The sequence below is a fragment of the Chinchilla lanigera genome, unplaced genomic scaffold (genome assembly GCF_000276665.1).
Source record: "Chinchilla lanigera isolate Chin_1 unplaced genomic scaffold, ChiLan1.0 scaffold00137, whole genome shotgun sequence".
NCBI classification, from domain to species: Eukaryota; Metazoa; Chordata; class Mammalia; order Rodentia; family Chinchillidae; genus Chinchilla; species Chinchilla lanigera.
This window is the reverse complement of record NW_004955538.1, coordinates 1,149,883-1,163,553: the sequence shown is the minus strand read 5'-3', so window position 1 is coordinate 1,163,553 and position 13,671 is coordinate 1,149,883. Positions and strand designations below refer to the sequence as shown.

Sequence of the window (13,671 nt, the reverse complement as noted above, 5' to 3'; positions counted from 1 at the left end):
ATATATATATATATAGCTGGGATAACTGTACTGCTGATGTCTGATGGTATATTGAAAGGAACAGTTAATGTTTTAAATTTTTTATGTTCTGACCAATTTTGCATGCTTATATCTGGTAATCTGGGCAAGGGACTTGAAGACAACAATATGCAGTGGAACCACCATGGTGAATTTCTACCATCTTGTCTAGTGAAACTCTGTATTATGTCTAGTGTTTTATCTAATAATTATTTTCTTATTCTCTTTAGTGGTTTGAACAATCTCCCATTCTTGCATCTGGTAATCTGAGCAACGTAGTTGAAGATAATAATATGTAATATAACAACCACGGTTAATTCAGATCATTTTTGTCTTGAAACCCTGTATCACTTTAAATGTTCTTGTTTTGGTTCATTTATGTTTGTGATGCTGGTATGCTGCTATTGTTCTTTTTTTTTTTTATTTAGTACTCTCTTTAAAAAATAAAATTAAAAATAAATAAAGCTACATGTTAAGTGCTAGGTTTGGGATGTTATACATTCCGGGGGGATCAACCCCTTTGTTTGGGTGAAAGGCCCTTCTTTTTCTCTAGTAATCATTCTTGTCTTAAATTGAACCTCTTCGTGTCAGGAGAGCTACACCCGCTTCTTTTGTCTTGTGTTTGCCGCTGTTCCTCTTCCCATCCCTTTTAACCTTTTTGTGATCTTATATTCAATTTAAAATGTGTTTCTTCTAAAGTGATAGACATTTAGATTTTGTCTTTTAAAAATCCTACCTGACAATAGTAATGACTATCCTGTAATTACTAATAGAGTTAGGTTTTTATCTGTGACATTACCATTCTTTTTGTATTTCACCCACCTCTTTTATTATTTTTTTTTTTCTGGCCTTGTTTCAATTTTTAAAGTGATTCTATTTTTTTGTCTACTTTCCTCAAATTTCTTTATTAGTATCTACTTTCTTGTAACTTTTATGTTCTCTTGCTGTCTTTGAAGATCCCCCTAGCGCCCCAGGGAACATGCAAAGCCCTCTCTGTTGGCTCGGGAGCTGAGTCACCCCAGCACTGTCACGGTGGCCGAGCATCGGATCACAGCGCACATAACACACCTAGTGCGAAGGTTTACCTTTTAGTAAAAAGGTGTGTCACTGAAAGCTCTGTTATTGTTTTTTGTTTATGACAAAAGATGTTAATGTATGAGTTGTTTTTGCTAAACTCAAACCTCAGTATCCAGGTTTAATTGCACCGTTGGCACATTGCAATAAATGAGTGAGTTTGGGTGGCATTTGGGTCACTGGGTCTCTAAAAGTCTCATCATCACTGTCCTGGAGATGACAGCATATATACTGTCACCTATCTGCATATAGTAAACACTTTTGTTTCTTTTATTTTGCTGAGTATGCTTGGCCATGAGAATACTCTTAACTCCATTATTGCAATATATTTCCTTTCTATGCGTATGTTGTTTTATTCATTTTTTAATATTTATTTATTTTTGAGATAAGGTCTCATTATGTTGCCCAGGTTGGCCTCAAATTCATGCTTCTCCTGCCTCAGCCTTCTGAGTAGCTGAGACTATAGTCTTATGTTACTGGGCTTTGCTTTTCATATATTTTTCTTGGCCCTGATTTATTTAGATTTAACAGTGTATTTACTTTCTCTGGTGTTCTGCATTCCTACCTCTGGGCTGGGCCATTTTCCTCTGTGAAGAGATTTCCCTGCCATTTATATTAATTTGGACCCGCTGGTGACAGGTTACCTCAGTTCTCTTTTCTTTTTTGGTACTGGGAATTGAAGTCAGGACCTTGTGCTTGCCCTGCAGGTGCTGTGCCACTGAGCTGGGTCCCCGGCCCTTCAGTTCTCTTTTGTGAAAGTGTCTGTGCCCAGCCTGGCTCGTGTCCCAGGGAGAAGTGGCCGCAGCTGTGAGTGTCCACTCATGCTCCTGGGGCTCAGCCCTCGCCCGTCCCCTGGGCCTTTCCCAGCAGGCCTTTGTCACCCATGCACGGGAGGATGACTCGCTTCTCCAAAGCTGGGTTCGTTCTTAGCTTCCCAGGCTGTGAGGCGACGGGGCTCAGCGAAGGTGTCTGAGGCCCAGGCCCTGGGTTTTGGTTTCCATCTGTGCTGCTGTTGCTTTGTCCCGGAGCCCGCCTCCTGCCTGGGCCGTGCCGAGACTATGCCCCACTTCCTGCCTCTGAAGCTGCCAGGTGGGAGGGTGCCCTTCTCAGGAAGGCAAGGCCTGTCCAGCAAGGCCCAGGCCTGGAGAGTCTCAGCAGGCTTGTTCCAAAGGCAGAGGGAACTGGTGTGCCTTCAACCAGGCATATGTGACTCAAATTTGTCAAGTGCAGCCATTCCTGTGTCCCTATTCCAGGTTCCAGAGCCCCCCATGACCCGGACAGTCCAGCCCTGAATGTGGCAACAGGAGATTTGCTGGGGCCGTGAGTTTGGGCTCCTCTGTGACCTGCCTCGCGGTCAGGCCCTGCCCTCAGCGGCAGAGGCCGTGGTCAAGTTAGGCGCAGTCACGGAGGCCTCCTGCTGCTGCTGCTTCTGCTCCTCATCTTCCTACCTCTTCTTCTTTTACGGTACTGGGGATTAAACCCAGGGCCTCTGTGCTGAGCCACACGCCCAGCCCCAGTCCATTTTAGAGACAGAGTGTTGCTGAGTCACTAAGGTGCCATGCTGAGCAAGAACCTCAGCCTCCCAGAGCGCTGGGATTATAGGCGTCACCACCAGGCAAGGCCCTGAATTAGTGCTTGGCTGATCTGAGCTACCTTTTCCCCCTGGAGTGTATGAAGTCTCTGAACAGCAAGCACATACCTCTACTGCACATAACAATACACGTTCCCTCCACCTCTCCTGTGCTAGGGACACTTCACACCCCCTTTCACCTGTGTCTGCCCCCTGTCTGTCACAGATGACTCCCTTAGTGATCGTGCTGCTGTGACATGTCGTGGTGATGACTGTCCCACCCATACCCATGTCCTTGTTGCTAGTGGTCTGATTCTGGAATCCCACCGGAGGGGGGCCTGCTTCCCTGGACTGAGCCTGGCACCTGTATCATCGGTTGCGTTGCTCCCAGAGTTGGTCCTGAATTGAGGACCCGGAGAGGGAGATGAGGAGGCGACCCTGGAAGGGCGAGCAGGGAATACATGAGTGTTAGTAAGCCGGCTCTGAGAAGGGCACCCACGCCCAGCCTGTTGGGACCTCTAGGAAGGGTCTCAGTGGTGGACAACCTTTGTCAGTCATCGAGGCAGGCTGCTTTGGGGGACGCTAAGTCCCAGGCATTTCTGACTTGCCCCACACGTGGGCAGAAAGCTGGTAGGGCTGACACACAGAAACGACACCTGCGTCTGAAGCATGCGGCCGGGACGCGAACGCTGGCGGCTGGGTCGCCCATTTCTCCCCTTGCGGAGTGACTGTTCCCTCCTGAGTCAGTGATCACAGGGTGGCTGCAAAGCCCTGCTTTTCTGAACCCATGATTTCGTTTAGATGAGTTGGCTGACACACCGCTCGCTTAGACTGATCCCCCGTCCTGGCTACTGTGGGTAATGCTGCAGTGAAAGTGGCAGTCCAGGTGTCTCATGGGCAGACTGACTGTGTACCCTTGGAATACCCAGAGGTGGAAATGCTGGCGAACATAATAGTTCTATTTCCAATTTTTACAAGAAACTCCATCCTGTCTTCCATAATAGCGCACTGATGTACATTCCCACAAACAGCACATTTCCCTTTTTCCACATCTTTGCCAACCTGTGTTATCTTTCATCTTTTTGATAATAGCAGCTCTGATAGGTGTGAATTGATATCTCACTGTGGTTTTAATTTGCATGTCTCTAGCGATTAGTGATGTTGAACATTTTTTCATACATGTGTTGGCCATTTGTATGGCTTCTTTTGGGGAAAGTCTATTCAAGTCCTTTGCCCATTTATAATTGAGTTATTTGCTTTCTTACTGTTGGGTTGTTTGTGTTCCTTATGCAAGGTGTGATCAAAACATATGGTGAGTATTTATATTCCATCCCTATTACAGTAAAAGACCCAATGTCATCAGTTCCCTTCAAAATACCACCCCTCACTTGGCCGTCCTATCCTGTCTTTCTTGCCCCTGTCTGAGTCCTTTGAAGTCTCTTGTTGTGCTATCATGGCTACCTTGACGTCCAGAGTCAATTCAAAACATTTCCCTTTTCATCTTGACTTTGGGGAAGAGCCAGCAGTCGTCTGGCCCCATCTCCAGTGAATAGGCGGCCGAGGATGCAGCATAATGCTTTTAATTTTACTCTACAGAAATTGCTGTAAGTGTTTTGAAAAAATCCAGGACATCGAGGCAGCCACGAAAAGACATCAGGAAAGAAGACTTCCAGAGCTGCATCAGAACGTGGCAAGAACAATGACATAAATGTGCATGGAGGGTGTGTGTGGGGAGTAGTTTAATGGGGGCCAATGGCAATGTGTCTCCTTTGACAATTTAAAATTTTAAAACACATTGACCGAGGCTGGGGATTTAGCTCAGCGGCAAAGCGCCTGCCTGGCAAGCGCAAGGTCGTGAGTTCGGTTCCCAGTAGCGGAGAAAAACCTAAAAAAAAAAAAAAAAAAAAAAAAAAAAAACCACATTGACCATATTTTTTGATTACACAGTGCATACTTGGATATCAATCCTTTAATCCATGAGCATGGTTTGTCAGTATATGCTCCCATTCTGGTGGGCATCTTCTGCCTCTGCTGATTGTTTCCTGTGCTGTACGGAGGCTTTTTAGTTTGATACAGTGTGATGTGTTAATTTTTGCTTGGTTGCCTGTGCTTTTGTGGCCTGGTCAGTCAACTTGACTGGGTGAAGTGACTCCTGGAGCAGTGATGGAATCACAGGGATGCTACACATGTTAGGGTTCATCTGCTGACATTTATAACCGAATGTGCTGCTAGGACTATGTGGGGCCTGGCTGGAGGAAGTGGGTCCCTGGGGCATGACCTTGGAGGTATACTTCTTGCTAGTGCTGTTTTCCTGTGCTATGCTTCCTGACTACCATGAGATGAGCTTTCTTCTTGCACCCCTTTTGCTATGATAGTCTTGCCTTGAAACCAGCCAACCATAGCCTGAAAACTCTGAACTGTGAGACAAATCAAAACAAATCAAACCAAATCAAATTTAGGTTGTGAGTGTCAGGTGCTTTTTTCCCCAGCAATAGGAAAGCTGGCCAATACATAAAATTGGTACCAAAGAACTGAGGCCATTGCTGTGACTATACCTGATCTTGTGGTTCAGAAGCCTTTGGAACTGGTTTGTATGTGGAGATTGGAAAGGCTTGAAGTCGCAGGCTAGAGAAGCCTTACTTAGACTGCCCTAAGCAGAAATTGATGGGCAGTTCTGGCCAGAGCACGGAAGACCAGAATGCTGATAGGAATGCAGACAGGAAAGGCCAGGCTCAGAGGTTTCAGACGGGAATGAAAACTCGTGGGAAATTCCACTAGAGGTTCTTCATATTACATTCTGGCAAAGGATTTGTCTGCACTTCATCCATGTATTGAGACTTTGTAGAAGGCTGAGTTTAGGGATGGTGGGCTGACTGATCTGATGGAGGAAATTTCAAGGCAGAGCACAAAGCAGAACAGAAGGATGTATAAAACTTAAATTTCAGCCAGAAAAAAGGAAGCCATGTAGTTGAGGTAAAAGAAAGTATGGTTGCTAAAGAGATGGGTAGCATTAAAAAGAAGCCAAATATTTTGAACAGAGACAAGAAGAAAGATGCCTTGAGAACATCCCAGAAATCAGTAAGACCCCCAATTATCGGGCCCAAGGGTGCAGGTGTCAACCTTTCATTTGAGAAGTAAAGCCCTTGAAACCCCTGCTTGAAAAGTGCCCCCTAGGGGAATTGGTTCCATCCCCTGCTACCACCATGTTCCGGCTTTGGAGCCAGCCAACCATGGTCCAAATTAAACCATGAACCAAATTAAACCTCCCCTCCTTTAACTTGTGGGCGCTGGGTATTTTGTTCCAGCAGCAGGAAAGCTGACTAGCACAGTTTCATACACAAAAATCACTGCCTTGCCAATGTCATGTAGTTTCTTCCTATGTTTTCTTCTAGTAGTTTTACAGTTTCAGATCTTATATTTAGGATTTTGCTAATCCATTCAAATTAACTTTTGTATCCAGTATGAGATGAGAGCCTAATTTCTTTATTTTGCATATGGATATGCAGATTTCACTGCTTATTAAGACTACCAGTTCTCCACTACTTGTTCTTGGCATCTTTGTTGAAAATCAGTTGACCGTAAATACATAGATTTGTTTATGAGCTGTCTGTCATTCTATTGATGTAGGTACCTGCTTTTATACCATTATCATGATGTTTAACTAGTATAGCTTTGTAGTAGCTTTTGAAATCAGCAATATTATGCTTGTAACTTTGTTCTTTTTGCTCAGGTGCTTTAGCTATTTGGCATCTTTTGTAGCTCTATATAAACTTGAGTATTTTTTTTTGTGTGTGTGTGTGAGAATACCGTAAGTTTGATAGGAATTGTACTGAATCTGTAGATTTCTTTGTGTACTATGGATATTTTAACAATATCAATTTGTTTAATTCATACACATGGAATATATTGCCATATATTTGTGTCTTCTATTTCTTTTTTTTTTTTTTTTTTTTTTGGTTTGTTTTTTTCTGGTACCAGGAATCGAACCCATGACCTTGCTTTTGCCAGGCAGGTGCTGTGCCGCTGAGCTAAATCCCCAGCCCCTGTGTCTTCTATTTCTTTTATCAGTATTTCATAGTTTTTGGTGTTCATTCACTTTTTTTGTTAAATGTATTCCTAAGTATTTTTTTTTGTACCTATATAAAAAGATTATTTTTATATAAAGATTGGTCTCTTTTTCAGATAGTTTGTTGTTAGGGTGTAGACATGCTATTGATTTTTATATGTTGATTTTGTGTCCTGCAACTTGACTGAGTTGGCTGACTGGTTCTGCCAGCTCTTTGTAGCCCTTTTAGAGCTTTCTGTATTGAAGACCATGTGGCCTGATAATAGACAATTTACTTCCACTGACCATTACATTCCCTCTCTTAACTAGTTGCTCTGGCTAGGACTTCCAGTACCATGTGGAATAAAAGCAGTAAGAGTGACCATCTTTGTCCTTTTCCTAAGCCTAGAGAACAGTTTTCACCATTCTGCTGCTGAGAATGACGTCAGTTATGGATTTGTCGTCAGTGAGGTTTACTGTGTTGAGGTGCATTCCTTAGCTACCCAATTTGCTAAGAATTTTTCAGGATAAAATTATGTTGAATTTTTTCAGGTGCCTCTTTTGCACCTGTTGAGACAAACATATGGTCCTTGTCTTTTGTTCTGTTACTTTGGTGTGTCACATTCATGGATCTGTGTATTTGCATCATACCTGCATCACAGTGATAAATCCTACTTGATTGTGGTGAGCGAACCTTTTACTGTGCTGTTGACTGCGTCGGTAGCACTGTGTTTATCAATGACATTGGCCTGTAACCTTCTCTTCTTGTAGTATTGGCAAGATATCAGGACAACACTGGCATGGTAAAATGAATTTGGAAGTACTCCCCCGACTAGGAGAGTTTGAGGAGATTGATATCAGTTGTTTCTTAAATGTTTGGTATAATTTAGCAGTGAATAATCATGTTTTTGTCTTTTTTTCCTGGTGGAAAATTTTCATTTACTGATTTAATCACCTTACTTGTTTTGTTTAGATTTTCTGTTTCTTCATGATTCAGTCTTGGTACACTGTATGTACCTAGAAATTTATCCATGTCTCTAGATTATCCCATTTGTTGGCATATAATTGCTCAAAGTAATTTGTTGTGATCCTTTATGTTTCTGTGGTATCAATTTAATGTCTTTTCTTTCATTCCTATTTTATTTATTTGAATCTCATCTTTTTCTCTTTTTTAGAATAAATACAGTGTTATTTATCATGAATATATCCATATGGACAGATTACTAGAAACCAAACTATTGACAGTAATGATATTTATGGTATCCCTTTCCTTATCTCAATTTTTTATTAGTGCATATTTGTAGCACAGAAGACTGATGTTTGTGCTGGGGAATTTGCACATGTGTATAACATATCTTGATTATTTTCAACCCCTGTTATGGTTTATATCTAGACATCCCCCTGAAGCTCATCTGATCATAGAGTGTGATTGGATTATAGGGGCATTAGAGCTGACTTGCTGTAGAAGCTGGGTTCTGGGTGGAGGAGGCAGGTCACTGTGGGCGTGGCCGGGAAGGGCATTGTCTCCTTGACCTGGAAGGGCATTACCTCCTTTCCCAGCTCTTCCATTGGCTCTCTCTGCTTCTGGACTTCCCTGAAGTGAGCAGCTTTGCTCCGAGGCAAGCCCTTCTGCCGTGCTGCTTCTGCTCTGGAGCCAGACGACTGTAGACTGAATTGTGTACAGACCACGAGCCAAAATAAACCTCTCCTCCTTTAATTTGAGGGTGTCAGATATTGTGTCCTAGAGGAGATAGAGTGACTTCAGTAACCCCTTTACCCCACTTCTCTTATTACCCTGAGTCCTTCCTCCATCGCTAAGAGTCTGCCTTCTAGATCCATATCATTCCTCATTTGTTTTATTCATTTTCCTCTTTATATTTTAGGTTTCTCATATAAGAGAAAACACAGACTATTTAACTTTCTGAGTCTGATTTGCCTTCATACGGTGGTCTCAAGTTTCATCTATTTTCCTGCAAATGCCGTAATTTCATTTTTCTTTATGGATGGATGCTATTTCATTGTGTATGTATATCATCCATTCATACTTTGGCAGGTATTCAGTACATCTCCACAGTTTAACTATTGTGAACTGTGCTCCCCTTAACATGGGTATGTGTGCAGTGCTGCAATGTGATGTCTTTAATTCTTCCAGTAATATACCCAGGAGTGGGATAGCTGGGTGAAGTGGAATTTCTGTTTTTAATTTTTTGAGGCATTTCCACAGGGGTCCTACTAATTCATGGTCATAACAACAGCATGGGGGGGGGGGCTACTTTTCCCTGGCATGCTCTCTGGCACCTGCTCATTTTTGTATTCTTGGTGATGGCCATTCTGATTGCGGTAATCTCGAATGGAATCTCGAAGTTGTTTTGATTTGCACTTCTCTAATGACTAAAGATACTGAACAGGTTTTCATCTACATATTGGCTATTTGTACATCTTCTTTTAAGAAGTGTCTACTCAGTTTATTTGCCCATTTTTGATGGAGTCATTTAGTTTTTTTTCAGGTTAATTTTTTGAGTTCTTTACATATTCTAAATATCAGTCCTCTACCAAAGGACTAGCTAGCAAAATTTCTCTCCCTTTCAGCAGCTTGTCTTTTCACTCTGTTGATTGCTTCCTTTGCTATGCAGGAGCTTTTTAAGTGTGATGTAATTCCTTTAGTTGACTCTTGGTATTATTTTTCTGCGCTGTTGGAGTCCTATTTAGGAGGTCTTTGCCTGAGCCTGTGGCTTGAAGCGTTTCCCTTACATTATCTTCCAGTATTCTCAAAGTTCCTTGTTTTATATCTAGGTCTTTGACCCATTTTGATCTGATTGTGTTAGGGTGAGAGCTAAGGATCTAGTTTCAACCTTCTGCAAGTGGGTATGTGGTTTCTCCAGCACTGGTTGGAAAGAGGCTTTCTTCTAATGTAACAAGTATGTTCTAATGTCAAAAATGAGGCGGCCGTAGGTGCTAAGGGTTTTCCTGGGTCTTCTGTTCTGCTGCACTGGTCTACCTAGTTGTTTGGGGCCAGGGCCCTGTTGTTTTGTTTCTCTGGCTGTGCTGTATAACTTGAAGTCAGGTATTATGATACTTCCAGCTGCCTTTCTTTTGCACAGGGCTGCTTTAGTTATTCTGGATCTTTTCTGATTCCATACAAATTTCAGGATTTTTTTCTAGTTCTGTGTTGGTATTTTGGTAGGGATTGCATTAAATCTATAGATGGCTTTTGATAATATGGCCATTTTCAAATATTAGTTCTGCTGATCCAAGAATAAAAGATGTCTTTCCCTTTACTAATGTCCTTTTCAATGTCTTTCCTCAGAATTACATAATTTCCATTATAGAGGTCTTCCACCTGCTTGGACAGATTGATTCTTAGGTATTTAATGTTTTTGAAGCTGTTGTGAATAGAGTTGTTTTTTGATTTCTTTCTCAGTGGGCTCATTACTGGTGTACAGGACCGCTATTGATTTTTGTGTGTTGATTTTGTACAGGAATGCTATTGATTTTTGTGTGGTGGTTTTGTATCTCTTTCTCTTAGTTTAGCTAATGGTTTGTCAATTTTATTTATCTTTCAAAAGCCTCGCTCTTAGTTTCATTGATTTTTTTTCTATTGCTTTTCTAGTCTCATTTCGCTTATTTCTGCTTTGATTTCTGTTATTTCCTTCCTTCTACTCTCTTAGGGCATAGTTTGTTCTTTTTTGGTCCTTTGAGGCATAGTGTTAGGTTGCCTATTCTGTCTCTGTCTCTGTCTCCGTCTCTGTCTCCTGACCCCACCCCTAGCACTTGCTGCGCTCCCCCGACCCCGCAGTGTTGCATTCGCTGCATCTCGTAAGTTTTAGTATGCGGCATCTCCATTTTCTTTTGTCTCAAGACATTCCAGTTTGTTCTTTGCCCTACGTGTTGAAGAGGAGCATGTCATTTAATTTCCACGTATTTGTGAATTTTCTTTCTTTTTTAATGGAGTTTTTTTTTTTATGGAATGTAAATTTACTGAACTTCCTTTGATTTTTAACTTACAGTTTCTTATCTCTTGGGTCAGAGAAGCTCTGGGTGGGACTCCCGTCTGTGGGTTTGTGAAGATTTGTTTGGTAGCCTCATTCAGGGTCTGTCCTGGAGGAATTTCCGTGTACACTTCGATTGTTGACATTTGGGTACGGCATTTCTTGCGGTAGTTTTGCTTAGGTGGGATCTTGCAGGAAACTTTTAATTTTCTTGAATGTGGGTGTTTATATCTCTCCCCAGGCTTGCAATTGTTTTTGCTATTGTTTGTTTAAATAAGCCTTCTGCCCTGCTGGGCCTGTCTCCTCCTTGAACATCTGGAAGTTGAGCATTTGTTCTTCTGGGGCGTCCCACCGTCCTGGCAGCTTCCTTTGTCCCCTTTCTGGCTGACTTTATTCCTGCTTCACTGTGCTTCCCAATGACTGATCTTTGAGCTCAGAGTCTTCTGGTCAGTGAATCCTCTGTTGACGCTCTCCGTTGTATTTTAAGATTCATTTATTGTGCTCTTTGGTTTCAGAAGTTTCCTCCTACTCTTTTTCTCCTCCTGTTCATCTTTTTCCTCCTCTCCTCCTCTCTGTTCTTCTTCCTTTCCTCCTCCTCTCCCTCTTCTATTCCTCTGCCCTCCTCCTCGTCCCCTCCTCCTTCTTCTCCTTTTCCTTCTTCTTCCTCTTCTTAATAGGGGGTCTTTCTATGTTGCCTAAGTTGGCCTCAAACTCTTGGGCTCAAGAAATCCTCCCACCCAAGTTTCCTAAATGGCTAGGGTTATAGGCATGCACCACTGCATAAGACTTGATTTTTTAAAAAATAAATGTCCCTTGGTATCTACAGAGGTTTGCTTCCAGTGTGCTAGGTGGACCCCACACCCACGGATGGGGCAGTCCTGTGACAGCTCTGTTGTTAAGTGTATTGGAGGTGCTGTCCCCAAAGACAAGATAGCAGGTATGATAGCGTTAAGAGGCGAGGCCTCCCGGGGGTTCTGTGGGCCACCAGGCGCATGACCTGGCAGAGGGTGTGAGCCCTGGGCTCCTCCTGGTTCTGTCTTTTGACTTCCCTGTCATAGATGAGTGGCTTTACTCTGCTACTTGCTGCCACCGTGACGTGCTGCCTGGCCAAGGGCTCAAAGCCGTGGGGCCACTGGATCATGGGCAGGAACCTGAGGACCCTTTTTCCTTTCTAAGTCTCTTGTCTCAGTTACTTTGTTACAGTGACAGGAGGCTGCTGACCAATGTCCCTACATACGGTGGTGTGGTGTTTGCATCTCACTCTCACACATCCTCCTGTACAGTTTAAATCATCTCTGGCTTGCTTATCACACCAATCCGATGTAAGTGAGTAGCTGCTGTCCCGTGCTGTTCAGGAAACCGTCTGTGCCCATTCAGTACCCAGCGGGGAGGCCAGTTCCGAACCCTGGTTGGCTGCATCTTCGAACGAGAAACGCCCCGCACTTGAGGGCCGATTGTGATGTCAAGGTCTGTGTTAATGTTCTGATTTGGGCTGTTGATTTTCCTCACTTCATCAAACTGTGTCTGAGTACTGAAGTTGGCTGAGTGTCTTTGAAACAACTGTTCTGAATTCTTTGCCAGCCAGTTTTCAGGTCTCTATTCCCTTGGGTTCAGCTACTGATAAATCACTGTTCTTTTGTTGGTGATGTGTTTTTCGTTGTCATGCTTTCTCTTGCTGTTTGTTGACGCCTGCACATCTTTAATTTTTTTTTTTTTGTGGCCTGGAGAGTTCTGAGTTAACATCCTCAGTCCTTTTTAAAATTTTATTTTGAGACAGAATCTCACTAAGTTGCCCAGTCTGGCCTCAAACTTGTGATCCTCCTGCCTCAGCCTCCTGAGTAGCTAGAATTACAGATGTGTGCCACCATGCCTGGCTGATGTCTGCATGTTTCAAGGAGCAGTTACCTCTTGCAGACTTTATTTCCTCATTTTGCTGTGGAAAAACCTTCTCATGAGTGGGCTAGGAGAGCACTCGCTGGTGGCATGCAGCTGTTCTGGTGCCATGAGGCACAGCAGAGTAGCTGTGCCGGCTGAGGGGCTGGTGATGGAGTCGGGGTCTTCCCTGCTTTCTGCAGCAGTTGCAAGGCTCGCTTTCAGTGTCCATGCTGGCTGAGGCCCTCCCACTCTCTTCCTCCCTTTGGGAAAGCCATGGATGAGGAGAGCCTCTGGGGCCTCTTGGTGATGGTGGCATTGTGCTGGGAGAGGGGCGTTCTTGGAGTGGCAAAGGGCCGAGGTCTGAAGCCTGCCCTCTGGAGGAGTGGCTGAGGCTGCAGGGCACAGCCCCCACGCCACTGTGAGCTTGTGGAGTGCGGACTCAGGGACTCTGGGCTGGGGGTGAGCTCCCCACCGCAGCCAGCCGTGCCTGGGGCCTGCACATGTGAGGTGGGAGCTCGGCTGCAGATCCGGCAGCCCGGTCCAGCTGCCGTGGCTGTGGCTGGTTTCTGATACGTGGGGTCTTGCTGGTGCTGTGCAGCTGTCCAGCATCATGAGGCACACTGCCCGCAGCCACAGGTCCAGGCCTGGAGTTGGCCCTCCTGGGTGGCTATGACTACAGAGTTGGGGCTCACGCAGCAAGCTGCTTCTTGGGTGGGTTCCGCATCTCCCTTCCTGGAGTCTCTGGCAGGAGTGGCTGTTGGAGTCTCAGTGGCAGGGCTTGCTGATGTCTGCAGAGCAGGCTGCGGGGCCCACAGTGGCCCCCATTGTGTGGCTGCACCAGCAGCTTCCTCCTCTCCTCTCTGTTCCTGGCCATGTCCTGGGCTTTGCGGGGTGCGGGTCTCATGACCTCCCTGGTGTGGGGGTGTCACAGTGGCTTCTGTGCCCCTGTGTGGCTGCTGATCGCTCAGCAGGCTCTGGTGCCCTCCCCTGGCTGTTGGGGTTGGTGAATGGCAATGTGTGCACGCAGGTTGTGTGTACGTGGGTGCGCATGTATGTGTGCCCGCTGCTCTGCCATCTTGCACACTTGCACACGATTTTCT

At 44.4% G+C, this 13,671-nt stretch overlaps 1 long non-coding RNA gene across 2 annotated transcripts in view; it reads left to right on the top strand.

Moving 5' to 3' along the window:
• The window catches only part of LOC102022541, a 16,899-nt gene extending 12,478 nt beyond the window's left edge, over nt 1-4,421 (top strand). The window contains exons 3-4 of one of the 2 annotated variants that reach the window (XR_264795.2): nt 975-1,117; nt 4,259-4,421. This is a non-coding gene — a long non-coding RNA (uncharacterized LOC102022541). The remainder of the gene's footprint in view (nt 1-974; nt 1,118-4,258) is intronic. The other variant, XR_001232086.1, reaches the window with a different exon arrangement.
• Nucleotides 4,422-13,671: the final 9,250 nt, after the last annotated feature.